This window comes from Lissotriton vulgaris, chromosome 3_1, assembly GCF_964263255.1.
Source record: "Lissotriton vulgaris chromosome 3_1, aLisVul1.2, whole genome shotgun sequence".
Taxonomy (NCBI): domain Eukaryota; kingdom Metazoa; phylum Chordata; class Amphibia; order Caudata; family Salamandridae; genus Lissotriton; species Lissotriton vulgaris.
In genome coordinates, this window is record NC_141689.1 from 1,342,982,311 (window position 1) to 1,343,008,598 (window position 26,288).

Consider the following 26,288-nt stretch of genomic DNA (forward strand, 5'->3'; position numbering starts at 1 on the left):
GCACCTTCCAGGTATAAATATTACCAACATTGCCTTAAGCAAACGCTGAAGTTGCTGCTGTTTTCCCTGATGCTGCTGCTGTTTCGCTGAAGCTGCTGTTATGCTGATGATACCATAGCTGCTATCGCTACTGCTATCGCTGCTAACGAGCGAACGATGGTGTGGTGAACTTAGGAGCTGAACAGCCGTCCCCCTGCAAAGAGCCCAGCAGATGCAAGCTGCCTGCGGACGCTGCCCCTCCTCCTCCTCCTCGACGCGCTGAGAGAGACGCTGTCTTTTCTCTTGCTGAGAAATCCAGCTCCGGCGTTTCCAGTCCACTCTTGCGAGCGACTGGGATATCGAGTTCCCTGAAGGAGATACCAGACCTCCATCATTCTATTCCAGAGGTATGGTGTTGACTAAACCCTTAGAGAGAATTCTTGAAGCAAACCTTGGCAAAACCAACTCAACTTAAAGCTACTTACTTACTCCCCTCCCAAGTATAAGGCTTAGGTCGGGTACACTGGGGTAGGCGTAGTTAGAAGCACCAGTTGAGTATTTTAGCCTAATGTATATATGAATGTATATATGTTTTATTCATTTTAAACCATTGTATGGCTAAGAAACCATATCAATGCTTTTACAGTATTATTTCACAATACTCATCTTACGGTCGTACTTTTTATAATAACAAGTCTTGCAATTGTGGCAATTCATTTCTCTTGTACGAGAAGAAAGACTGTTCAATAAATGTTACCCTTTATTGAAAACGCCCGTCTCTCTATTCTCTACATATTGTGAAAGTAATCTGCACAACCACTGACTGAGTCAAATAACTGTCTATTGTTCACACGACTCTAGAGATTGACTCTTATCTGAGGAGCAAAGTTGTCATGTTGCACGGTTGTTGGAAAACTGAATCCCTTCTTGTCTGTACCAAGGAAGCTGATCACTTCCTATTCAGAGAAGAAAGTTTCCAGTGACCTCTGAGCTAGTTGGTAACCAACCCAATTAAGTTTAGCATAGTCAGTGGAGGCCTGGAAGATCCGCACTTCTACGTCGATACTACTGTTTATGTTATTCCAATGCGCAGGGCCTATTGGGAAAATAGGAACTACACTACATGGCGCCCAAACGTTTGGTAAGGCGATAAACTAACGCAAGACGTTAGAGTAACTCAGTTGTGCATTTTTCACACAGACCCCTTTCTCCCGTAAATACTCCAATAGACGTCTGGAGTGGGTGAAAGGTTAAAATCCGCCCGACCTTAGTAGGAATAGATTCCTATGTAAAGCTCTGGTTTATTCAACGTTGAAGGATACAGTGTTCCAAAATATTGTGCACCTAATCTTTGTCTCCTTGGAGACCTGCTCTGCAAACCTTGCATTTACACAATGCCAGGAGAAAACGGGACCGTTGAAACCGCAGTAAATGCGACTCAGCAGGGTCCCGACGGGACTACTGAACCGGGTGCAATAATCCTCCCGGCACATTTAAGAAAATCTATTACGTTAAAACTTATAGAAAATGGACTGACACCACAAGGTGGTACAGTGATTTTCGTGATAGAGGCACACGAATATCGGCAGACAGAGGTATTCTATTCATGGATAAACTTTCCAGCGGCAAACGCTAGAACAAAAGAGTTTCACTATTACAAAATAGAGAAACCACCGGATGAGTACGCTCCTTTCGAGGAAACTGAAATCCCACTAAAATACCAAGAACATTTACTTTGGTTTAAAGGCGCCCTAAAACATAATGATCATATTACCAGGCTCGGTCCACTAGGTAGACCAGGAGCAACGTGGCCAGTTCTAGCCAGCTACACACCACATCCGGACATTGCAAAAATGTCTAGAGAAGAACTTTTAGCACAGCTAAAAACATTAAATAAAATACATAGGCAATTAGTCCAATATGTAATGCGGACTGCAACAGTCCAACCAGCTGTTAATGTACCACAGCTGACCCCTCATCAGGGGAACACTAATAAAATTACACCACAGAACATACAGTCATGTCTTGGTAAAACACCCATAAAACGGGAACAAATTCCTTTCTGGTTAGCGCAAAAAATCACTCAAATAGAGGCAGTATTTCGGGATACTACCCCTATCGAGAAACACAGAATATTGACCATCTGCCTTCCTATGGGGGTTGCACCACACACAGAGGACTGCGACACTTGGGGTACAGTCTTTGCTTCCATTTACACAAAAACGCATGGTGTTCCGTCTATGGCGGTAATACCAGAAGTACTAAGACAGATTCAAAATGAATACGGTCCAGAACCTGCTTTAACTCTTGGTATGAAATTACTGAAAGACTTCAAGCAGGTCTCGGCTATATTATTAGCCAATATAAAAGTAGAAGCAGCATCTGTGGCGATCCGCCAGAAGTTGAAGGAAACAGATATAACAGATCAACCTATTGAGCTTGCCAGAATCATAGAAAAATGCTATGAAGAATTAGGTAGAGACAGATTGGGTGGAAAACCAGTAAAGCCCCAACTGCTCGAAAATCCTGAAAAATTATTTATTAAAAATAATTCAAACACTCCTAAAGAGAGCTGGGAGGAAAATAAACAATCCACTCCCAAAGAAAAAGTTTTCCAGTCCAGAGGAAGGTCTCCTCGACGGAGGGAAAGAACACCAGTCTCCCCAGAGGGAGCCCTCTGAGAAAAGATACAACCTTAGAAATAGGGATAATTTGAAAAAGCCTGATAGATATCAAAGTATTGATACACGTCACTCTCGATCTTTTTCGCAGAAATCGGAAAGAAGAGGACGGTCAGACCCAGGAGAGCACACCAAGTCCAAAGACAAGGAACCTGCTCAAAGTAAAAAATCTCAATTTCCAAAAAAAGAAGGTAGCCAGTATTAGAGTAATCAACCATGCAGAGAATACTGAGGACACAGTTGAAAAACGGGGAGTGGGCACAGACAATGTTAGACAGTGCAGCAGAAATCAGTATAGCCCGCAAGATCTTGATGAGTCATCTGGAGACAGTGTACACAAATGAATACATTCAGGTTGAAACTGCCGACACCAGACTTAGCGAGCCCCATAAAATATACAAAATAACGTTGCGTATAGAGGGTGATAAGACTAGGAAAATAAAGGGTCTCTTTTGGGATAAACTCTCAAAAGGCTATGATATTCTGTTAGCTGAAAAAGATTGGCCCCCAGAGTTTGTCAGGGAGTGCCCTCGTGGCGAAGAAATGATTATGCCTGCCTTCTCGAATCACATTCCGATTCACAAAAAATATACTTATGCAAGGAAATGGGCAGTAGCCCAGGCACCGGCATTATATAAAAATCATGTAGGATGGGATGAGGACTCACCTCCTCACAAATTCCAGTTAAAAAGTGAACCAACTGTACAAAGGCACAAAGGCAGTATCCCACTAAGCAAGAAGCTAAAAAACAAGTCAGGGAGATCTTAGATCAACTTGAATACCAGGGGGTGATTCAAACATGCACCTCTCAAATGAACAATCCTTTGTTTCCTGTCTCCAAGCCAGACAATTCATATCGTCTAGTTTTGGACTACAGACACCTTAATGCATGTTGCAAAACATTTGCAGTACAAAATTCGCATAGTGCTGCACTAATGAACAACATAGTTAGGAAAAAAAATAAAACGACATTAGACATATCTAATGGATTCTTTTGTCAAAACATTGCACCAGAAAGCAGGTACTTGACCGCTTTCTCCGTAATGGGGTCTCAGAAAAATTTCTGTCGGCTCCCACAGGGGTTCAAGAACAGCCCAGGACTATTCTCAGCTAGAGTAACAGAGTTACTACAAATATATGATGATGAGGCATTATCTTACGTAGATGATATCTATCTCACAGACGACGACTTGGAGACTCACTTGAAAAGAGTGAACACCATTATACTTGGGTTCGCAGCAGAGGGTTACAAATTCATCTTTAAAAAGTCTCGAATTGCCCATCTGACAGTATTATTTTTAGGATACGAATTATCAAGTGAAGGAAAAAGACTAGCGGACAACTTCCTAGAGGAGTGCGCTGTACTCCAAGCTCCAAAAACGCTGAAGAATTTACAATCCATACTAGGTTTTCTGAATTTCGGAAGAACTTACATTTTAAATTACGCAGAGAGGGTTAAACCGCTCTACGAACTAATTAAACCTGATTTTAAACAAATCAATTGGACTCAAAAACACACAGAAATTTTGAGATCACTGCAAACAGATATGTTAGCAAAAACAAAATTAGATACACGTGACAACACACGCGATCTTGTAATCCGAGTCATCCCAGGAAGATGCGGATTCACGTACCTAACCTCTAATGAGGGAGAAAAGGTACCAATTTCAATTAAATCTCACTTGTACACACAAGTAGAAAAGACATTCAGTCCCACAGAAAATACTGTGAAAGCAGTGCAAATTGCATTAGCCAATGAACGAGAACTAGCACACGGCAAAAGGATTAATATCCTGACAGCGGAATCCGCCTTCGAGGTGCTATTCAGCCCAGTAAACCTGCCTACAGTGTCACTGGATCCGAAATGGATACAGTATGTAGATTCTCTAGGAGCGGAAGATGTGAAATACTATTTCGCCCCGCAATTCGAAGAACTGAATGATTTAGAATATGAAGAAGAATATCCTCTGCCAATCGAACTTCTGCCTCTCCCACAGTACGCCTGTATAATCTATACAGATAGATTTGTACAGCATTTCAACGTAGAGAGCAAATCCTGCGATGCAGCCTGTGCGATTGTTAAAGGTCGTTGGCTGTGCGGTAAATTTAGACCGAAAATAACAAAAACTGAATCAGTAAGAAACTGTTCGGCTCAGAGAGCTGAAATCAAATCTTTAAAGATGGCGCTTGAAAATGCAGAAAGTGAATTCCCGACACTTATCGTGTGCGATTCTCATTTATGCGTCAACTCTTACAACAATAAGTTGCAGAGCTGGATTGAAAACGATTACAAAGATGACACAGGTGCCACAATAAAGCATAAATTGCTCTGGAACCAGGTAGCTCTTTTACAGAAAGAACTACAAAAGACTCACGTGATACACGCACAGAGTCTTCAACGTGATGGCGTTCACGTTGCAGGGAATTCATTGGCTAACACAGCCACAGCGGAAGCAACAAAACCGGCTTCCGTAGCCACAAAAAAGCGTGCAGAAAAATACATAGACGGGGAAACCATGCTGGTAGTAAAAACGACCGTAAAAGGCGACAGTGGAGCACTACCCGTGAACTATCCACTCAATTATGCATACGTAATCGATGCAAATTCCGTTCCTTTTGCTTGAATCCCTGGAGTGGGGGATAGGGTAATTCCAAACAGGGACCGGAGGGGCTTCCTCACACAGGAAGCACATATGGGGATGGGTCTGAGACACCAAACAATCAGGGACTCTCTGAGAGAATTGCAATCAGAGTACTGGTGGCCGGAAATGAGTGAAGGTATTCATGAGTTTGCAAAAAACTGTGAAGACTGCAATAGAGATTGCAGTGGAGAACCGGCCAGTGTAGTGTCGGAAGCCCTAATAGAAAGCATTAGGCAATCTATTTGCGCTATCAAAAAAGAGAAACACGTCCCATTGTACATCATAAAGGCTAAACACACTTAAAAAAATGTGGCCTCCAGCGCTCGGCTGACGCCAGAACGGTTATAAAAGATCTGCGAGTCTTTATCGGCACATACGCAATTGCCGTGTTCCATTCTGACCAGGGTCCTGCTTTCAGCTGTCGAGCTTATAAGGAGACCATGGCCAGCATGGGAGTTGGGTTGCTGTATTCTTGTCCGTCACACCCCGAAGGGAACAGTGTGGTAGAAAGAAAAAACCGGGACATAAAGCAATCTATAACAGCGAAGGTATTAGGTTCGGGTGCTGGGTGGGTCAAACATCTAATAAGTGTCCAAATCAGTCTTAATAATTTGCCAAGAAATTCTCTAAAAGGTTTCAGCCCATACGAACTATTGTTCGGAACTAGAATGAGAGAGTTCAGGACCTAGATAGTCAAGTATCAGTGGTACAAGATAAGAAAACAGACTTTGACATCAAAGATCGTTTGGCTGTTTTACAGGACTTGAATGAAACAAGAAAATCCTTAAGCAACATGAAGTTAAAGCAACAACCAGATACCACTGACGAGGCACCACAAGCAACAGCCCCAGCAAGGCCTGTCTGGATTCCAAAGATTGGGGATCTAGTCAGAGAAAAAATAGCGGTGAAGAAGGAATTTGGGCCTTCTTATAGAAAAGCAGTACCTGTCTTGGCAGTCACCGGAACAAGATCAGTAGTACTACCGCCCCTTGATGGTAAAAAGGAGAACAGAGTTGTATCTATCGACCTGGTAAAACCACAAGCATGTGGCCTATAATCAACAGTAGGCCCAGTGGATTCCCGAGAAACAACAGAATACCCAAACTTGCAACAATCCAAGAGGTTCAAACTGAAAGACTAATCACATTCGATCAGCCTGCAGTGCACAGAGAAGGACTATGCAATAATGCCATGGAACTCGTGCCTCTTGAGACACAGATTGAAACAGTTCGTCAAGAAACACCAGTCTACAATAATGTGGCATCAGAAAGTGCTACCGAAAGACAGATTGAAAGAACAATCCCAACAATTGACAGAACTGCCTCTGGTTATTTCATCGACTTCGACAACTTTTCCGAGGATCAAAGTAACCCCGAAGTGTTGCCAGAAACAAAAAAGACTTTTAAAGAAAAAGCAACGGAACTCTTTCTTCAACTGAAGGAAATCTACCTTATTTCCCCTTGGTTAGAGTTCTGGTTCGGTCTAGGTGTATTTTTCCTCCTGCTTTGGCTCATCATGGTACTTTGTTTGGGAAAATTCATTAAGGGAAAATATAGTACAATGGACACAGCAAGTCAGAACATCAACTTAGTCCTCATACCACACAGATCATCCCACGTGAAGAAAAGAGAACTGTCAACAGTAAATGTCACAGCCATTCCAATACCCGGTGGGGTAGTATGGGAGAAAACTGACTATGAGATCTATGGTCCGGTCGAGATCCTGAAGTATACTCATCAACTGAAGGTTTCTTTAAGTGACTTTGTAAAACCTAGTACATTCTCTGATGATTGGGACTTTGACAGTATTAATAACATGATGTCTGATTTAGTAATGTCAGCTAGATTCACAGAACATGATTATTTACAAGGTTCGTCTAGTTATGAACAGATGTTCTGTTTTACACATGGCGATCATTATTTGCATAAATCTGCACAGACTAGAAATGTTTTTAAGTATAATCAATGGGAACATTGTGCTACACCACTTAAAAGCAGTTCTAAAACATTCTTTGAGAAATTCAAGTACTTCTCAGGGTTTAACACCAGTGATGCAGAAACGTTGTATTACAAACTGTTAGATAAAACAGGATTAAAAACTATGCTGACAAACACTAAATTGATATATTCAGTAGCATTTTATGAAAAAATGATGACATTTGGTTTTGATTATTGGAAAAATAACATTGAAACAAAACCAATTTGGGGTACAAAAGATTGGCAGGTACAAGGCCTAGAAGCATTATTCAGAACCTGCATGATACCAGAACAAATGTTGTTTTTAAATGACACAATTCATCAAACATCCTGTCTTGGCCTAGCTAAGATCAAAGACCTAAACAAACCGTCTATTCCGAAACCAATACCTGAAAATACAACAGATATTGAGATAGACGTATCTAAAATTTTACATTTAAACAGAACACATCCTGATTGGAAAAAGTGGTTAACCTGGCCTACTGACACAAATAACTGTCAAGATAGATTCCTGAATAAAACACAGGGGTTAAAAATGACCAGACAAGACCCTAGATACTCCCAGAGACAACATCCAGGGATAGTAACAACATACAGTGTAGGGAACCTCTGCCTTGAATGGCTAGGATCATCCACACTGGCTGAAATTAAGCAACACTTGTCTTTACTTAAAGAGGGTGCTGATTTGCGCGATTTTATTTTGGGACCACGCAAACAGCGTCAAAAGCGTTTCATAGCGGCCAGCATATATGCTGCATACAACGAGGCTTGGAAAGTCACACAAATTGAAACAGCAGAAAAAATACGAGAAATTGATCGTATTAATTTGGAAAAATCACTTTCTGTAGTGGACAATGGGTTAATGACTCTGTCCTCCAGAATATATTCGTTGGACAATATTGTATCCTCTGCCTTTGATATAATAGACAGAGACTTGCTAATGTTACAGCATGGCCAGTCACAATTACGTTCTATTGTACAATTAGGCTAGACGCTGCAAAATCTTCGTTCAGGCTATGTGCCTTGGCGTTTAATCAACACAACGTCATTGTTTTCCATTTTTAACCTTACTGATAAACAAATCAGCTTGGCACAGAAAGGAGCAGACTATACAATCCTGAGCATCGAAAAACTTGAGAGATTACCATTGACAATGTCAGAAAGTCCTGTCATTGAATGGATAATACACGGAATTATCACTATTCCGATAACAACTTTCCAATTTAAAAAGTGCCTTGAATCCATACCTACTGGCCAGTATGAACGATTAGGTAAAGGTTATGTTAAGTCAGCATGGAAATTACCATACACACATTCATGCTATAGTGACAGCGACAAAAATGTATTTCTTAGTGGTGAAAACTGTAAACGTTCACTAAGCGGTATACTTTTGTGCCAGGGTATTAATTTACACGGAGCCTGTGAAGGTAATTCTAGCAACCTTTCATGCCACCAGCTTGTCACACATGCAACGCAGATAGAGCCTTTCTTTATGCAACTCGCGAATGGGAGTTACATTATAAGAACGGATCACAGATGTTGTGGCCTTTTGCCAGGAAAAGCGTATCTCGTAAGCGTAACTTCCATGGTCAAATGCTGTATGCAAGCATTGTTCCCGAGCGGCCCTGGAGACATAGAGACTCCCATCTGGCCTCGTCTGCATTTCTCTTCTATACGAATTGATACTTTAAGCAAAATTAAGTCTGTGCTTTTGCAGACAACAGTGCCCATCACGTCATCAAAAGAGACGTATGATCTCCTAGTTGCAAGGACAGCCACGGAGGTTCATGACCTTTTATCAACAAATTGCCCCGTGCATTTCGCAGAAATGTTGAGCCAACTCCTTAACATGTCTAGTGCCACAGGCATCCCAGGCATATTTAAGACGATTTTTACGGGACTGCTAACACCATTTCAAGCAATTCTGGGAATCGTTCCAAATTTTGTCCACTCTGTCTTTGGCGGCATACCCCTATTTTTGGGACTTGTAGCAGGGATTTTATTTTTGACCCTCCTGCTCCGATATGGCAAGCCACAGCTCAGACATGACTCCTATGGGAATGGAAGACACAATCCTAGCAGTGCGCTACCGGGACAGAATAACTAGAGTCCTTGGATTGGCCAGGCTGAGAGATCTAAACACGACCTGGTTCCTTTCATTCAGACCGATATGGCAATCCTGCATCTTACCTGTACTACGATGTATGCTATGCGGAGAAGAGTGCGTGTTGGACACCTGTCTTGCACTTCCATCAGCAGTACCAATGGATATCGATACTTTGCTCAGTCCGATAACGGCTCACGCATTGTGTTGTCCCCAGAAGCTACCAATCCTGATGACGGCATTCGTTGAGACTCCTGTACTACGACTAGGTGGTAACAGTGGAGCGAGTGACAAAAGCAACAGCACCCAGGTACGACCTTCTGTGAGCATTGCTGGTCCCGACTTTGATGACAGCAATCATTCTCACACCTGCCAAGTTACAGCACTATCGAATTTGGTTGAACTGTCACCTGATTTTGTAGACCAATTCTTTGAGAGCCTGTCTGATATGATGTTCTCACCCGAACAGAAACAATAACTTTAGAGAAGCATTCCGACACACAGCGTTCCCATGAACTCTGAATTCGGCCTTCAGTTTTGAACAACAAAAACTGCTAAAAGCGTTGGAACTCTATTTTCCCCGTTCAAGCAATAATTCTTTTGAATTGAACACTTTTTAATATTCACCTTTTTTCTGGCATGAAAATTCTTTGCTTAAAGTAGAACTATTCATAGAGAACAGAAGCTTCTACTTCTATTTTTTTACATCTAGAGACATGATATTTTTACACCAGCCTCTAGCACATTTTTACTGCAATGCATTTATATGTGATGAAAATATCTCGCCCTTCCTTTCTGTATTCAGAGATATTTCATGTGTAATTCTTTTTACAAAATCGTTCATTGATTTCATATGCTATGATTTTTGAATGATTTCTATGCTTCAAAAACGTACAGTACCTATATTTTCACGTATTACAAATACGCCTATTTCAAATGCATATATGTATTTTCGGGTGGGCAATGTTACACATGTATCTTATTGCTCTAGTTTTAGTAATTTGATGGACATGAATTCGTGGAGTGGGTGTTGCATTCTAATCTAGGACCCTGATCGATACTGTGACCTTATGCCCCTATACTGCTATAATTCCCTTATACCCCTATATTGGCCTAACCGATCAAATGCAATATTCAGAAGCTCGTCTCTGGCCTCACACGAACAGAGCCACATTTCAGAATCGCTTCCTCTGCCACTTCCTTTGCAGCCAATTAGTGCAATGACATAGCAGAAGTTACTATCTAAGATTCCTAGATTAACACTCCGAGTTCTTCAACAAGATAAAAACTCAGCAACCTGGGAAAGCCCCGCTTGCTATGTTTTGATTAGTAATAGAACTCTAATGAGCACTGATAAACGATCACTTCCTAGTGACATCTTTATTGACGTCTTATGTCCAAAGACTTACGTCAAACAAGGCACCTTCCAGGTATAAATATTACCAACATTGCCTTAAGTAAACGCTGAAGTTGCTGCTGTTTTCACTGATGCTGCTGCTGTTTCACTGAAGCTGAAGCTGCTGGTATGCTGATGATACCATAGCTGCTATCGCTACTGCTATTGCTGCTAACGAGCGAACGATGGTGTGGTGAACTTAAGAGTTGAACAGCCGTCCCCCTGCAAAGAGCCCAGCAGATGCAAGCTGCCCGCGGACGCTGCCCCTCCTCCTCGACGCGCTGAGAGAGACGCTGTCGCTACTTACTTACTCCCCTCCCAAGTATTAGGCTTAGGTCGGGTACACTAGGGTAGGCGTAGTTAGAAGCACCAGTTGAGTATTTTAGCCTAATGTATATATGAATGTATATATGTTTTATTCATTTTAAACCATTGTATGGCTAAGAAACCATATCAATGCTTTTACAGTATTATTTCGCAATACTCATCTTACTGTACGTACTTTTTATAATAACAAGTCTTGCAATTGTGGCAATTCATTTCTCTTGTACGAGAAGAAAGACTGTTCAATAAATGTTACCCTTTATTGAAAACGCCTGTCTCTCTATTCTCTACATATTGTGAAAGTAATCTGCACAACCACTGACTGAGTAAAATAACTGTCTATTGTTCACACGACTCTGGAGATTGACTCTTATCTGAGGAGCAAAGGTGTCATGTTGCATGGTTGTTGGAAAACTGAATCCCTTCTTGTCTGTACCAAGGAAGCTGATCACTTCCTATTCAGAGAATAAAGTTTCCAGTGACTTCTGAGCTAGTTGGTAACAAACCCAATTAAGTTTAGCATAGTCAGTGGAGGCCTGAAAGATCCGCACTTCTACGTCGATACTACTGTTTATGTTATTCCAATGCGCAGGGCCTATTAGGAAAATAGGAACTACACTACAACACCACAGAACTCATAAATTGCCTTCAGAATTCTGAAATTGTTTTTTCCAAAATACTTAGTCTTGTAGGGCCTAGCTTAAGTCCCATTAGAACTTTAGAAAAATAAAAGTCACTATAATCAGTGTAGAGGGCTAGAATTGTCAGGTTAGAATGTCTCAACCACCCCCAACTATTAGTGAAGATAATATTGCACAGGACCTGGTGGAGGAGCTCGACCTCACACCTTACTTACACTTAAATTTCAGAGAAGGAAGGTCCTTATGCAAACTCAAGAATATACCAATAGGCCTGCATCCAACCAAAGTAGGGCTCCAGGAGCTCTTGGCTGGGTATGCCAAAGGCCACCCCTCTGAACAGGGTGATGGCCAGTCAGAGGAAGAAGAGGTGTTAAGAGGAGGAAGATAATCCTCCCCCCAATCACCTCTAGGGAGAGGAGGGTCCCTGTACCCTTAACTCCAAGAATCACACTCTCGGACCCTATGGCCTACACAGGTGGGCGAGGGTCCAGGGAAAACATTGGGACTGGTCCCAGTGAATAGGACAGCTTTTTAACAAAGTTTGCCAAGAGATTAGATAATAGGGTTAGCCCCCATCTCTGGTGGCAGCAATACCAATAATAAGGATAGATAGCAATCTTATGATCTATAAATACCCAAAGGGATTGTCCCTAAATTTGAGGAAGGTGATGTTATCACCAAGTGGTTCACAACCTTTGAGAGGGCCTGTGATATGAGAAGATTGAAGAAACCTCTCTGGGGGCACTCCTGTGGGAACTGTTCTCTGGTAACTGCAGAGACAGACTTCTGACCCTCTCTGGGCTAGATGCAGGGTCCTATGACCTCATGGAGAAGACTCTGATTGAGGGATTTGGGCTGCTGAGGAGTACAGAATTAGGTTCAGGGGGCTCACAAAATCCAGTCCCAATATTGGATAGATTTTGTAGACTACTCATTAAAGACACTGGATGGTTAACTGGACACAATGTGCATGACTTTACTGAGCTTTACAATTTGTTTATGAAGGAACACATTTTGAGTAATTGCACAAATTAAAAGTTGCATCAGCATTTGGTAGACCTAGGTCTAATGTTTCCCCAAGAATTGGGAAAGAAGGCAGACCATTGGGTCAAGGCTAGGGTGACAAGGACAACCACTGGGGGTGACCAAAAGAAGGTGGTCACGAAACCTCCTCAGGGGGAAGGTGGTGAGAATCCCCAAGATAAAAAGTCTTAGTCTTCCAAAGGGCCCCAAACACCTGTACATGTGGGTGGGTCGGAAACTACTCCCTATGTGCCTCAGCCCTATAGGGGGACAAACTTTGATCCTAACAAGGCCTATTGTAACAACTGTAAAAAGTTGGGACATTTAACTGTAGACAAGAACTGCCCCTACAACAAAGCCCCTAAGGCCCCCAGTACAGTCACTCCAGGGACAGTAAGTCTACAGAGGGGGTCAGAGGAGTGTCCAGAGCAAATCTGGGAATACACTCAAGATGGTCTAGTCTACTTGGGGGAAATAGAGCTTGCTAAGTTAGCTGGGTTACCACCCAACTTGGAAAAGTATTTGCAATACCCATCTATTAATGGAACTAGAGTAGAAGCCCTGAGGGATACAGGTGCCAGTGTCACTACGGTGAAAGATATACTGGTTTCCCCAGAGCAATAGTTGATTGGGAAAACTTACCCAGTCACCAAAGCTGACAGTGTTACCACTAATCCCCCTATGGCTATGGTAACACTAGTTTGGGAAGGGGAGGTGGGGTTTACTGGTTTAAAACTAGTAGTGGTCTCTCCACAGTTACCAGCTGACTGTCTGCTTGGAAATGACCTGGAATCTTCAGTCTCGGCGGAAGTTGAGCAAATAACCCATGCTGCCATGCTGGGTATTCCTAGACTGGTGTGTGTGCAAACCAGAGCACATGGCAAAAAGAAGGGTGCATAAGTTGGTTTGGAGCCTGAAAATATGGCCCAACCAACCAAAAGAAAGAACCCGAAGACTGGGGGACCAGCTTCCACACAGCAAACCACTCAGGACCCCCCTCCCCAGGGAGAGGACTTGGAAACCCTAGAGGGAACTGAGCCCATGGAGCTTGAGCCTTTCCAGGTTGAACTCCTGGGCCCAGGGGGACCCACTAGGGAAGCGCTGTGCCAGGGACAGCAAGACTGTCCCACTCTTGAAGAACTGAGGCAGCAAGCTGTTTCAGAAGCTCAGAGAGATGTCAGTGGTACCCACAGAGCTTATTGGGAAGAGGGATTACTGTATGCTGAGGCAAGAAACCCCACTCCTGGAGCCACCAGGAGAGTGGTAGTGCCACAAAAGTACAGGTAGTTTCTCCTAACTTTGGCTCATGACATCCCCCTAGCTGAACATCTGGGGCAAAACAAAACTTGGTAAAGACTAGTCAGTCACTTCTACTGGCCCCAGATGCATCAAAAGGTGAAAGAGTTTGTAAGCTCTTGTGTTACCTGCTAGGCCTGTGGCAAGACAGGTGGCCACCCAAAGCCCCCCTCGTACCAGTGCCAGTGGTGAGGGTCCCCTTTGAAAGGGTAGAGGTGGACATTGTGGGTCCACTGGAAGCTCCCATAGCCTCAGGGAACAAATTCATTCTAGTAGTAGTGGATCATGCTACTAGGTACCCTGAAGCAATTCCCCTTAGGGTTGCTACAGCAGTAGCCAAGGCCCTCCTGGGTGTCTTCACCAGGGTTGGGTTTCCTAAGGAGGTGGTTTCAGAAAGAGGTTCCAACTTTGTCTGCTTATCTGAAACATGTGGAAGGAGTGTGGTGTGCAGTACAGGTTTACTACCCCATACCATCCACAAACCAATGGCCTTGTTGAGAGATTCAACAAGACATTGAAAGGCATGATCATGGGACGCCCTGAAAAACTCAAAAGGAAATGGGATGTCCTGTTGCCATGCCTGCTTTTCGCTTATAGGGAAGTGCCACAGAAGGAAGTAGGCTTTCCCCCTTTGAGTTTCTGTATGGTCATCCTGTAAGGGGACCACTTTGTCTGGTGAAAGAGGGTGAGGAGAGGCCTCTCCAAGAACCCAAACAAGACATTGTGGACTATGTGCTTGGCCTAAGGTCCAGAATGACTGAGTATATGGAAAAGGCATCCAAGAATCTTGAGGCCAGCCAGGAGCTTCGGAAGCACTGGTATGACCAAAATGCTGCCCTGGTTCAATTTCAACCTGGGTAACAGGTGTTGGTTTTGGAACCCGTGGCATCAAGGGCTCTCCAGGACAAATAGAGTGGCCCTTACCCTATCCTGGAGAAAAAGAGTGAGGTCACTTACCTAGTGGACCCGGGCACAAGCAGGACACCCAGAATGGTTCTCCATGTGAACCGCCTTAAGCTCTATCATGACAGGGCTGACATCACCATGCTGATTGTGACTGATGAGGAACAGGAAGCAGAGAGTGAACCTGACCTTCTCTCTTGTAGCCCAAAAGATGGGTCAGTGGATGAAGTAGTCTTTTCTTTTCAGACACTCTCTCTGCCCAACAGCAGACTGACTGCACACAAGTTTTGCAACAGTATGCTAGTCTTCGGACCAACTGGTGTACCCATGATGTGGACACTGGTGACAGTAACCCTGTCAAAAACAAAATCTATTGACAATCAGACCAAGTCAAGGAAAGCATCAGAGCTGAAGTCAGCAAGATGCTGGAGTTAAGGGTTATTGAACCCTCTGAGAACCCCTGGGCTAGCCCAGTGGTTCTGGTCCCCAAACCTCATTCCCAGGATGGAAAGAGAGAGGTGAGGTTCTGTGTGGACTATAGAGGGCTCAACTCTGTCACCAAGACAGATGCTCACCCCATTCCAAGAGCAGATGAGTTGATAGATAAGTTGGGGGCAGCCACATTTCTCAGTACCTTTGACTTGACAGCAGGGTACTGGCAGATTGGCATGGCCCCAGGAGCAAAAGAGTAAACAGCATTCTCCACCCCTGATGGGCACCATCAGTTTACTGTAATGCCTTTTGGGTTAAAGAATGCCCATGCCACCTTCCAGAGGTTGGTGAACCAATTCCTGACTGGGTTGGAGTCCTTTAGTGTAGCTTATCTTGATGATATTGCTGTCTTTAGCTCCACCTGGCAGGATCACCTGATCCACCTTGGGACGGTTCTACAAGCCCTGCATTCTGCAGGGCTGACTATCAAGGCATCCAAATGCCAGCTAGGGCAGGGCACTGTGGTGTATTTTGGCCACCTTGTTGGTGGAGGCCAGGTCCAACCCTTACAGCCCATTCCAGAGTATCATGGACTGGGCAGCTCCAACAACCCAGACCCAAGTCAGGGCATTCCTTGGCTTGACTAGGTACTACAAGAGGTTTGTGAAGGGATATGGGTCCCTTGTGACTCCCCTCACAGAACTCCTCCAAGAAAATGCCCAAGAAAGTAAACTGGACTGTTAGCTGCCAAAAGGCTTTTGACACCTTGAAAGAAGCAATGTACTCAGCACCCATTCTAAAAGTACCATGGAACACCAAGCAGTACATAGTGCAGACTGATGACTCAGAGCTGAGGTTAGGAGCGGTCCTATCCCAGATCAATGAGGAAGGCCAAGACCAACCTGTTTCTTTTACAAGCAGGAGGCTACTCCCCAGAGAGCAGCGTTGGAGTGCCTTTGAGAGGGAGGCCTTTGCCGTGGTCTGGTCCCTGAAGAAGTTGAGGCCCTACTTGTTTGGAACTCACTTCCTGGTTCAAACTGACCACAGACCTCTCAGATGGCTAATGCATATGAAATGGGGAAAATTCAAAACTACTGAGATGGTCCATCTTCCTACAGGGAATGGACTTTGAAGCGGAAAACCGACCAGGGACTGCCCATGCCCATGCCAATGCAGATAGACTTTCCAGGTTCTTCCACTTAGACAATGAAGACTCCCTAGGGTAAGGTTAGTCTTATCACCTTTCGTTTGGGGAGGGGTTGTGTGAGAAAGTGCCATCTTTCTTGCATTGGTATGCCCCCACTTTTTGCTGAACTGCTGATGTACTTTGACTGAGTGTGCCCTGGGCTCCTGCCAACCAGGTTCCCAGGGCCTGTGTACCTTCCCTAAAACTGTGTTGAAACTAAAACCCAATTGGCATATCTGGCCACCTGTCAGCCCCTAGTAAATGGTACCCCAGGTACCCAGGGCATGGTGACCAGAGAAGAACCCTAAGGGCTGCAGCACTAATTGTGCCACCCTTAGGGGCCCTGTGCCCTGACACCCACACACTGCCTTTGCAGGCTGAGTGTCTAAGTACAGAACTAAACAAAGAGTCAACATGGCACACATTCCTGTGTGCCATGCCCTAGAGACCCACTGCCCTGGCATACCTCAGTCACCCCTCTAGCTGGGTGCCCTATGCCAGTGGTGTGGGCACAGGTGCATGAGCCCTGTGCCCCTACAGTACCCAGGACCATTCCTGGGCACTCTAAGTGCAGTACTGCCGTTAATAGTATATGGTGCTGGGAGGTCGACATTACGAACTCCAAAGCACCATGATGGCTTATCTGAAGACTGAGAAGTTTGGTATCAAACTTCTCAGCACATTAAACCTGCACTGATGCCAGTATGAGATTTAATGTAAAATGCACCAAAGGGCATCTTAGAGATGCCCCCTGAAACTTGATCTACAATCCACGTTTGGACTGAGAGGCTGCCACACAGCAGACATGTTGCTGGACCCCTGGTGGAGAGCCCCCGCTCTCCTGGGCCTTCAACAATGCACATCCTGGGCGAGGTGCTAGGTCTCCTCCCCCAGGATGGGCAGGGGGAAGCTTCAAAGGCCTGCCGCCTCTGTGATTTTCTCCAGACCGTTTGCTGTACCCCCACCGGTTCTGACTCCCACTCTGGTGGGTAGACTGGCGGGAAACCCTACGTCAGGAAGGGGGGTGTTCCAGCCTGTGCCAACGCCACCCCTCAGGTGGGAAAGGCGAGGCGAAGCAGGACCCCGGGCTCCGGCCACCTTGAAGATGGGGCGCCCTGCCCAATCACAGCTATGCTCCTGCCCCCCTCCCACCAGAGAGGAGCAGACTAGGGCGTGTACCCACCCCAGGACAGGAACCTATTGGTCCCTGCCCTGCCCTACCTGTAACAGCCCTAAATTCAGTATTTAGGGGCTCCCTGAACCTTCCTTCCTCATATCCCGATAAGAAAAGAAGAAAGAAGATCAAGAAGAAGATCCGCCGTGCAGCTGCTAACAGCAGGACGACACCCACTGACTTGGGCCCAGCCCTACCGGCCTGTTGACCCTGGAACCTGCTCCTGCTAAATCCCAGCGACTCCTGCGGACAGCAACCTTGGACAAACCCGGAGGACCTGCCTGCCTTTACCCTCTAACAGACTGGGACTCCCATGAGCAGAGGCTCTGCTCCAACAAAAACCCCCCTGGTGCCAGCTGGGAACCGCAAATCCAGCCCACTCTGTACCCGCCAAGCCCGGCCTGTGCCTGAGTGATCCAAGACCACAAGGACGTCCTCCTGGCGACTGGGACCCAAAGTCTAGTGCCCAAAGACCTTCCTTGACGACTCAGACGATACCGGCAGCCTCAGAACCAGGGACCCATCTAACCGCTACCAGCCGAGGGTAAGATTTCCCGACACCCAAAGACACCCCTGCACCCTGCCCCCCCCCGCCCCTTGCGCCCTCCTTTGGGGTACTCACCTCTTCTCCAAGGACCCAACTTACCTCTCAAAGTGGTGGTCGCACCTGAAGAATCTCTGTCCCCGAGTCAGCAGCCGTTGTTCCCTCTTTACCTTTTCCATTGAAAAACATTGAGCGCCCGATGGCTCAGAAGCACCCTGCACCCAGCCGCCCGAGTGCCCCTGGCAGTGCAATCTTTGTCCTATTCTACTTCCCCATTTGCCCTGAGCAAGTGACCAGGAGCCCAGCTCCCACAGCCGCGTGGCCTGCTAGCCAGCAGCCACCAACCGAAGGCCCCCTGCCTCTCATTGGATAACATTGGGCCTAACTACCTCTACACCCGGCTGCCCCTGTGCCGCTGAGGGTGTACCAACTGTACCTACCTGACCCTGGGGGGGATCCCTGAGTCTATCCCCAGAACCTTAACTTCACCAGTCGAGTACTCACCTGGAAACCTGCCACTCTTTATCCATCAGAGTTCGTCCAAGCTCTCCTTCCCAATGCCTCTGACCAGCGGAACACAGAGTAGACTGGGAGGGCTCAGCATCTTATACAGTTCTGTGATTGCTTGTCTATCTGACTGTTTCGTGATGAGCCATTTCACATAGACTGTCAGCCTCCGACTCCCTTGTGGTAATGTGTCCCCCTGCGTGAGCGAGTGGCGGATCTGGAAGTACTGGAACCGCTGCGGTGTTATCAGGGTACACATCTCCTTCAAGGTGTCAAGTGGGATAAAGCCATCCATATCAAACAGATGTCCGGCCGACCTACATTCCGATGCCCGCCACTGGCGAAACGCCCCTTGGTCCATCCCTGGAGGAAAGATCGGGTTGTCGAGTATTGGTGACATGGGGATGGGGAAAGTGGGGAGACCTCTACTGACTGCCACCGCATCCCACACCTTGAGTATTGAGCGAGTGATAGGTGATTTTTTAAGATAGGCCGGCCGGCCTGTTGGCGCGATGCAGAAAGGGGACCTTCCACAGCGACATTTAGGCCATTGCCCTGTCCTGAAATAGTCACAGTTTTTCTGATTCTGGGCAGTTTCATTCCAAGAAATAATGAAGTTGTGTCGCTTGGAAGTAGCGGAGAAGATCTGGGATGCACAAACCACCCTCGTTAGGAGCTCGCCTGGCCAGATCTCTGCGGAGTCTGTCATTTACCGGCCCATACGAAGTGTCGTATCGCATCTTGCATCTTCTGAAGCATCCCTAGCGGTGGGTTGACGGGGATGGTTTTGAACAGTTAGAGGATCTTGGGGAGCAGGGACATTTTGATCACCGCCACCCGACTCAGCCAGGAGAGCGACTGTTGCCGCCACCTCTTCAGGTCCCCTTGAATTTGAGTAAAAAGTGCTACGTAGTTATGCTCAACCGTTTGCGTTGTACTGGGCATCAGGGTGATCCACAAGAATGGCAGAGACATGCGTGCGGACAGTCCTACGAACTGTCCTAGTCCACAGCAGATTTACGAGCATTACAGCCCAGAGGAAGAATCAGGGATTTCCTACATTCATTTTGAATCCCAAAATTTCTCCAAAGGTCTCCATTTCCGCTAGGAAAGCCGGCACCGAGCATGAAGGATTGTCTACTGCCACAAGTATGTCGTCTGCATACAGACTAATGGTGTGCGGTTCGCCACTAAACGTGACACCCACGATGTCCGGATTGTCACAAATTCTTTGCGCAAATGGTTCAATATAAAGGGCAAATAGCAGGGGTGAGAGCGGACACGCCTGCCTAGTGCCCCGCCTGATGTCAAAGATTTGCAAGCCTATCCCATAACCCGGATGGACGCTTGGGGAGTGTCGTACCAGTTGGCAACCCAAGTCCGGAAGCGGTCACCAATGCCAAAGCGGGCCAGGGTCTTGTCCAGGTACCGCCAGTCCACCCTGTCGAACTCCTTCTCGGCATCAACAGATAGGAGAGCTGCGTCCGCATCGATAAAATGGGCCTTGTCTATCACATGCAAAAGTCGCTTAGTATTATCACTGCACCGTCTGTTGGGGATGAAGCCCGATTGATCGGGTTCTATGATTCCCGGCAGGCACAGCCCTAGTCTAGCTGCTAGAATCCCTGTGAAGGTTTTGAGGTCTAAATTAAAGAGGGAGATGGGCCGGTAGGCTGCACACTGTGAAGTGTCCTTGCTGGGTTTGGGCAGTGCGATAATGTCTGCAGCGGGCATGTCCTGGGGAATGAGCCTGGCCCCTGGAAGGAGTTGAACAGTTTGGTAAGCACAGGTGCCAACAATAGGCAGAAAGTCTTGTAGAAGCCTGCGGAGAATCCGTCGGGCCCTGGTGCTTTTAGAGGTTTAAGGCGTGCTATTGCCGATATTACTTCCTCTGACCTTATTGGGGCATCCAGAGTTCGCACGCTAGCCTCATTAAGGGCTGTAACTGATGCCCCTTTGAGGTAGGTGTCTCCCCCCTCTGGGTCCACGGCTGGGTCTGCAGCATTGAGTGAGGCGTAAAATGCTCGAAACTCTTCCACTATCTGTTCATCTTCCACAAGCATGAGTTCTCCTTGGCCTTGGAGAGCGGGAATTTTTGAGCATTGGACCTTACCTCTAAGCTTACTGGCCAGTAGACGCTCCGTTTTATCACCTCCCACATAGTATGTATGTCGGAGACGTATAGCTGTGTATTCTGCCTGATCGAGATCCAGGCTAGCAAGCTGTGCCCTTGCTGCTTTTAGCTGTTGCCAAATTCTAGGGGCCTCTGTTCTGCTGAGTACCCGCTCTAATTCTAACACCTGCGCTGCTAATGCCTCCCTCCTGTCCCTACGCTCCTGCGCTTCGGCCGCTGCAATAGCTATGAGGTCGCCGCGCACCACCGCTTTGAGTGCCCCCCAAACCGCTGTCTCCGGTACGTCTACGCTATCGTTAGTGCTTAAGTAATCTATGATGCTTTGGCGTAGTTATTGGGTGACCCCATTCCGCTGTTGCCGTGTCTCCCGTAGGCGCCACCTGCCTTTGTGTGATTTTGTGCGAGGGACCGCTATGTGAAGTGTGTCCGCATCGTGATCTGAAAGTGCCACCGGGGTGATGTCGGCGTCTGAGACTAAGGGAGCTAGGTCCATGGATCCCAAGAGGTGATATAACCGTGCATAGGTGGGGTGTACATGTGAGTCGAACGTGTACCCCGTGGAGTTGGGGTGGACCAAAGATCTAAGAACCCTCTGCTAGCCAGCCATTGTCTGCCTGCCTGTGAAATCGCCGCCCCCGTAGAGCCATAGCGTTGGCCTGACCGGTCTTTATCCTGGTCCATCACCAGATTAATGTCACCTCCCACTAATGTGTATTTTGCTTGATACGCCAGTACATCTGCCAAGATCCCCCTGAGGAAGGGTTCTTGCTTTATGTTAGGAACATACAGCGACCCCATATCCAAGGACATTCCCCCCACTTGAACCGCATAAGCCAGGAGCCTGCCTTTGATCTCAGCGATCTTGTCTTCCACCTGGCCTTTAAAGTGCTTAGCGAACAGAATTGCTACCCCCACTTTTTTCTCTGTCGTGGAGAAGTATTGCTGAGGGAAAGTCCTGGAGCGCATGCGATGCCAGTCCCTGGAGAGCAGGTGTGTTTCTTGTAGCAGATATATTGAAGCCCCAGAATTCTCCAGGAAGGATAGGATTGCCCTCCGCTTGATAGGGTATTAAGCCCTTGTACGTTTAACGTGAGAACCTTCACACTAGCTTCAGCCATGGCCAGTCTCTGTTGGGGCTCTGCATTTGTTCAGAGGTGCCCCCAGCCCCCCGCTCTGCCCACGCCCCCTTAGATTGCGACACACCGGAGCCCACCCCCCTTACCCTTCCGCCCCCCATCCCCAGCCCACCAACCCTTCAACCATTACCACCTCCCCCTCCCTGCCCCGTCGAAGCTCCCACACCCCTAGCCCCCCCTCCTCCCTAACCCCAACATCGTTGCCCCAACTTGCATGCATAGTCCCAGGACTGGTAGTTCGCCCCAAAGGCCTGCAGTGAGTTTACCTGGTGAAGCAAGCTGCCTTGACGACCCTTGTGGCCCCCGCCCATCCCCCACTCCGGGTTACCAATGCAGACGTGCTTTAGAATCCCCCTCCTGTATCTCCTCAGGCCTTTGGTGAAGTGTCCTTAACAGCCTCCTGGATTGCCAAGGCCCTTTCCTGTGTTATGGTTTTAGGGTCCGGTTTCTGATCCGTCACAGGGGAGCATCTACGATGAACCGTTTGCCATCCTCCTCTGGTGGCATGTTGTGACCGTCTTGGAGACGCAGGCCTCTCTGCCTGCTCGATGCCCAACATGGCACAAGTGTCCTGGAGCGATCGCAGTTGCTGCAAGACGCCATTCCACTTGAAAATTAGGCGGAAGTTATGTCCCCAAGAGTATGGGATCCCTTTGTCACGCAAGAAGTCCGTGGCGACTTTAAACGCTTTTCTTTTTTGGAGTGTGATGGCTGACAGGTCTTGATACAAGGCTATGGGATGTCCTTAGTATTGAATGGGCTGCTTCTGCCTCGGTTCCTGTAAGATTCGTTCTTTGAGCTGGAAATCAGGTAGGAAAGTGAGAATGTCAGGGTGGGGTGCGGGTGCCCTCCTTGCCAGCCCTACTCTGTGTGCTCTGTTAATTCTTATGTCAAAATCCACAGCCTCCCCAGGATCTCCCGAAAGAGACCTTGCAGGTAACCAGCGACATTTGCTCCTTCTTCTTTGAGTGGTAACCCCCGGACCCTTATGTTGTTCCATCGCGACTTGTTTTCTAGGTCTTCCTTGTGTGCTTGCAGATCGGCCTGTTGGTCCTTGAGTCTTATGATCTCCTGGTTTAGTTGTTCCACCTCCTCACTCCTGGCCTGGTCCGCTTCCTAAACCCCCGCCACAGACCATCCACCTCTCTGCGAATCTCTCGGACCTCTCCGGCCACCTCTTGTTTGAGTGCGTGAAAGTCCTCGCGTAGAGAATTAAACAAGGACTCTAGAAATGATTTAGTGATGGTCACCTAACCCTCGCTCGTCTCATTATGTGGTTTCACCGCATTTGGAGACGGCGGTCCTTTGTCCCCTTTATTTGGGAACTTGCTGAGCATCTCCGGGAGTGTGCCTTCCCCCTTCTTCTGTGAGCTGGCCATGTCGTGCCGCCTGCTCCGGCTCCTGTGTTTCGTGCCCCTCACCCGGCCGCGTTGGGCGATGTTCCACGCGTTCTCCTCTCAGTCCGAAAGCGCCGCTCGGTATCTCGCCTGCCCACTGGTCTGGGCTCTTATGACCACGAGGCACCTGTCTGCTGTGCACCCTCGTGTCACCCCAGCAGTGCCCCCACCACGAGGCCCCACGGGCAAGCCTCTCCGCTTTGTGCGATGTGCCCAGGAAGCAGGGTCTGTATGGCCACTGGTGAGCCCACAGGGGAGTCCGTCTCCCCGCGCCATTTATGTGCTTGGGCCTCCTGGCCTCCGTCGGAGCCTTTACCCTCCGTCTGATGGTCTCGTGCTCCGCTTCTATTCTAGTGGAGTGGGGGCTCCTTGGACACCCCCGTCACCTCTTCCACTGGGACTCTGCCTTACAGGTTTACCGGCCGCCTTCTGCACTCCAGCTGCCGCTTGGACCGGGTGTCAGTTGCGCTCCTGCAAAATGGCTCCAATAGGCCTCTATGGGTTCAGCTTTCTCCGTGCTGCAGCTCCTATCTCCTCACCTAGGGAGCTTGCCTGGCTCCTCACTGCCCGCCTGAAGACCGCACTTCCGCCCATCTCTCCAGTGCGGATGCTGCAGGGCTCATGGGGTACCGGGAGGAGTGGGGCCCACCTCAGTCTGTCGAGGCCCCGCAGCCCCGGCTTCGATTTCGCGCTACTGGCACCCCTGACCCACAGCAGAACTCGGGGGTGCCCTCGGCTGGCTACCGTATTTCGCGGACTCCACCGCCTCTCCGAGCTGGAAACATGGGCAGTTGGGATGACGCCGGGCTGATGATATCGGCTCAGAGCCCCAGGGCCTCTCGCCGCAACCCACCTCTGCTTCTGGGCGGCCGACCTGCCTCCCGAGCGCCACTGCCCAGCCAAGGATGACAGAAGGGATTGCAGTCCGCTGCAGGCGCTGCTTTACGTACCTGGAGTGGGGCCCGTAATATCACTGCTGGGCCTACCAGGGAGCCCGTCTCCCCGCACTTTCTTATGTTGAGGCGTCACAGTCTCTGCTGGGGTCCGCTCGTTGTGGTTACGGTCCACTGCTTATGGTTTCTTAATCCACTGCTGCTGTGACGGTATGGGGGCTCCTCAGACTCCAATGCCGCCCCTGTCGGTGGTTCCTGCCTTGCAGGTGTGTCGGCCACCACCTCTTTGCTAACCACTGCTCCGTCCGGGCATCGGATGCACCCTAACAAAATGGCTCCCAACAACCTCTCAGAGGCTGGCCTCCGTCGCGCCGCAGCCCCTGTCTCTTCTCCTTAGGTGTGTACCGGCCTCACAGCTGCCAGCTTGGAGTCCTCTCGTGCGCAGACCTCTTCGATGCGGACACAGGAGGTCCCGCGGGATGTCGGCTGGAGTGGGCCCGGTGTCTTCCGGCCAGGCCCCACAGCCCTGGGCCTGATTTAGGTGTTTCCGGCTCGCCTGCCCCCCGTCGGCCTCGGGGATGCCTTCGGCCAGCTACCTTGCTGCGCGGGCTCCGCTGGCTCCCTGAGCTGGAAACCGGGGCCAGCGGAGTGTCGCCAGGCTGTTGGTGAAGGCGCAGATATTCAAGGCCTCTCGCCACCACTCACGGCCAACTCTAGGCTGCCGACTCGTCCCACGGGCGCCATTACTCAGCAAACAGCGGCGGGTTGTTGTTCGCTCCAAAGAAGGCGCCCGCTCCTTCAATTGCAGTCCAAGACTGCTCCGAGATCTCTGCCGACCCCCACACCACCCGCGGCACTTCGCAGGGGGGGGATTAGCTAATATTTAGCCTCTGGGGTGAGTTCAGCACAGTGAGCCCTCAGGAGTTGCTGCCGCCTAGGTCGCCATCTTGGCCACGCCCCTGACTTACATTTTTTGAAATAATTTCTCTAATTCCCTGTATTGGATGTTTGTCATTTTGGTATCATTTTATTCAATAAAATATTCTCTATTTTTATAAATTGTAGTGGGATATTCATTGTGTTGTGTTTTTTACTTTTTTTACTGTTTTGGTGTTACTAAATGCTTTACACGTATTCTCTTAATTAAGCTTGTCGGCACTGTGCCATAGCTACCAAGAGTTAAGCTCAGGTTTAAATTACTGAAACAGTTTACGGGACCTAACAGGGTAGTGCTTTTATCTCTTGTAGTGGACTTCAATCCATCCCAACTAATAAACCGCATTGTCACAATAAGCAACAGAAAACACACAGCTTGCCATTACTAAAGGCAACTACGTTTTGAAGGGGACGGTAACAGCAGTTATCAGCCCCATCAGAATAATGAGATTTACTTTTATTAGGAGCTTTTATCCCTCCAGGTAAAAGTCTGGACCAAAATGTAGAATTGCCAGATGATTGGACCAGGAATTACTGATAACTCTTTTTTCCTAATTTCTAAGGGGACCCTCATTGCCTAGCTCGTTTTTGCCTGGATTTTCCCTGCTGGTGGAGCTAACAGTGCTCCCAGTATCAGTGAACGCCTGTGTTGGGGGAAATGCTGGTCTATTTCCCGGACCACTCTTGTTAAGGGGCATAGGGCCAGATGTAGGTAATCCAGATTTACAGATTCTAAAATACCGAATTTTACCGATTCGGTATTTTAGAATCGGTAAATGGGATGTAGGTATTAATTCGGTAAATATTACCGAATCGGTAAGATTCGGTAAATACCGAATCAGTATTTACCGATTTGGTAATTCCCGTTCATTTCTATGGGCCTGGAGGCCCATAGGAATGAATGGGAATTATACTGATTCAATAAAAGGGGGAACACATTGAAGGGTGGCAGGGTGTCACTATGACACCCTGTTGCACCCCAGA

The 26,288-nt window shown here is 47.6% G+C and overlaps 1 protein-coding gene across 1 annotated transcript in view; it reads left to right on the top strand.

Annotated features, from left to right (window-relative positions):
• FRAS1 (Fraser extracellular matrix complex subunit 1) overlaps nucleotides 1–26,288 on the top strand; it is a 1,404,104-nt gene that overhangs the window by 739,287 nt on the left and 638,529 nt on the right. The window lies entirely within an intron of this gene.